The sequence below is a fragment of the Salvelinus sp. IW2-2015 genome, unplaced genomic scaffold (genome assembly GCF_002910315.2).
Source record: "Salvelinus sp. IW2-2015 unplaced genomic scaffold, ASM291031v2 Un_scaffold1501, whole genome shotgun sequence".
NCBI classification, from domain to species: Eukaryota; Metazoa; Chordata; class Actinopteri; order Salmoniformes; family Salmonidae; genus Salvelinus; species Salvelinus sp. IW2-2015.
Genome location: NW_019942949.1, coordinates 100,737 through 104,220, shown reverse-complemented (window position 1 = coordinate 104,220; position 3,484 = coordinate 100,737).

Sequence of the window (3,484 nt, the reverse complement as noted above, 5' to 3'; positions counted from 1 at the left end):
TATCAACAACCCACTGATCTGTAAAACTAACCCACTGATCTGTATCACTAACCCACTGATCTGTGTCACTAACCACTGATCTGTATCACTAACCCACTGATCTGTATCACTAACCCACTGATCTGTATCACTAACCTACTGATCTGTACACTAACCCACGTTCTGTATCACTAACCCACTGATCTGTGTCACTAACCCACTATCTGTGTCACTAACCCACTGATCTGTATCACTAACCCACTGATCTGTATCACTAACCCACTGTTCTGTATCACTAACCCACTGATCTGTGTCACTAACCCACTAACTGTGTTAATGATCTGTAGTCACTAACCCACTGATCTGTATCACTAACCCACTGATCTGATCACTAACCCACTGATCTGATCACTAACCCACTGATCTGTGTCACTAACCCACTGATCTGTATAACTAACCCACTGATCTGTATCACTAACCACTGATCTGTGTCACTAACCACTGATCTGTTCACTAACCCACTGATCTGTATCACTAACCCACCGATCTGTATAACTAACCCACTGATCTGTATCACTAACCCACTGATCTTTATAACTAACCCACTGATCTGTATCACCAACCCACCCGATCTGTAATAACTAACCCACCGATCTGTATAACTAACCCACTGATCTGTATCACTAACCACTGATCTGTATCACTAACCCACTGATCTTTATAACTAACCCACTGATCGTATCACCAACCCACCGATCTTTATAACTAACCCACCGATCTGTATAACTAACCACAGATCTGTATAACTAACCCACTGATCTTAGTATGTCCTGCCTCAACAAGACAAGCTGACCTATTAACTCATTTGGATGCTGTAAAATACTGCAACAATCCATCCGTGATAAAACATCAATAAAATATAACAATCAAAACAAACCAAAATATTGAAACAGAAAAAACAGAACACATGAAGCACTTAACATATCTCTCTCTTTTTTTTATTAAACAAAACTATAGACACACATACAGTACAACAATTACATACAGTATTACGTTAAAAAACACGAAAGTCTTGAGTAAAAAACAGCCCTCCTAAAGACAATTACACTCTATGATATATACATCGATCAAGTGTTTAAACTCCACCAACGAAACTAGATCATCACATTTTAAATGTTCAGGAGAGAATTCCAGGACCACGGAGCTGAGTAACTAAAACTATTTCTACCATGACCTGTTCTAATGTTTGGTTCTTTTAGAAGCAAATTACAATGGGACCGTAATTTATATTGATTTACTGACCTGATTAAAAAAGAACAGAGATAAAATGACATTTTTGTAACGATAGTCTTCGTCCTCCTCATCTGYGGAGTAGGAAATGTCGGACCAARACGCAGCYTGGTGAGTATTCATATTTATTCGAATACTTTTCAACAAGAACGAAAACAATAAACTGAACAAAATAAACGAAGACGCAACAGTCCCAAAATAGTGAACACTAAACATAGGAACACACAAACAGGAACAATCACCCACAACCCACAATACAAAACAGGCTACCTAAATATGGCTCCCAAACAGAGACAATGACAAACACCTGAGAATCATATCAGGCCAAACACATAGAAATAGACAAACCAGACATACAACATAGAATGCCCACTCAGATCACACCCTGACCAAACAAAACATAGAAACATACAAAGCAAACTTGTAACGGCAGTCTATTTCGTCCTCCTCATCGGACGAGGAGAGGCGTGAAGGATCGGAGGACCAGTGTGCAGAGTGGTAAGTTTCCATGATATTTAATAAACACGAAAACAAGACACGATACAAAATAACAAACAAACTAACCGTAACAGTCCCGTGTGGCACAAACACTGACACAGGAAACAAACACCCACAAACCAAACGTGAAACCCCGGCTGCCTAAGTATGATTCTCAATCAGGGACAARGATTGACAGCTGCCTCTGATTGAGAATSATACCAGGCCGAACWCAAAATCCCAACATAGAAAAACACACATAGACAACCCACCCCAACTCACGCCCTGACCATACTAAATAAATACAAAACAAGGGAAATAAGGTCAGGAACGTGACAAAACTATGATCAGGGTGTGACAATTTTACCCAATGTGGCCTTATAAATCAGTTTATACCAGTGTTTAAGCCTACGCAAGGTCAATGACGACCAGCCAACATCGATGTAGAGATCACAATGATGTGTTAGACGTTTATGATTTGTAATGATCCTGAGGGCTGCATGATAGACTGAATCAAGTGCTCTCAGGGTGGTGGTTGAGGCCTGCATATATATAACATCACTAAAATCTAAAACCGACAGTAATGTACATCGTACCAGCTCCTTCCTGGCCTCCAGAGAAAAACAAGCCTTATGCCGATAATAAAAACCTATTCTCAGCTTGAGCTTCTTTATCAAGTTCTCTACATGCACAGTGAAGCTCAGCTTYTCATCAACCCAKACACCCAAATATTTATACACTTTAACTTGCTCTATAGTATGTCCAGCKAATGTAGCAATGACATGATTAGTAACATGCCTGGCATTTGAAAATACCATGCATTTAGTTTTACCCGAATTTAGAACCAGCTTTAAATCATACAAATTATCTTGAACGATGTTAAATGCTCTTTGAGCATTTTCAAAAGCTAAATATAAACTACTACCACTTGAATAAAGAACAGTATCATCTGCATTAAAATGAACATCCGCTGTTTCATTAAGATCCCCAATGTTGTTGATATACAAAATGAACATCTCTGTTTCATTAAGCTCCCAATGTTGTTGATATAAAAATGAACATTCCACTGTTTCAATAAGAATCCCCAATGTTGTTGATATACAAAATGAACATCCGCTGTTTCATTAAGATCCCCAATGTTGTTGATATACAAAATGAACATCCGCTGTTTCATTAAGATCCCAATGTTGTTGATATACAAAATGAACATCCGCTGTTTCAATAAGATCCCAATGTTTGTTGATATACAAAAAGGAACAAACAGTGGGCCCAAAATAGAACCTTGCGGAACACCTGAGCACACCTCTATGGACTCAGATTTACACCATCCGCCATTACACATTGTGTATGATTTGATAGGTAATTTATAAACCAATCTAGAGCAGGACAGTAATTTCACCAACATTTTAACCTTTGCACTAACACAGCATGGCCCACGGTGTCAAAAGCCTTCGACAAATCAATAAAGGCAGACACACAATGTAACTTCTTAATCAACGAGCGCAGTGGATGTCATTAAAACCTTCAATGTTGCTGAAACAGTGCTGTGTTGAACAATACCAGAGCATCCTTGTCTGGTATGTTGACATATACAACAATCCTTAGTCTTGGTATGTGACATATACCAGAACATCCTTAGTCCTTGGTATGTTGAACATATACCAGAACAATCCTTAGTCTTGGTATGTTGGACATATATACCAGAACAATCCTTAGTCTTGGTATGTTGAACATATAC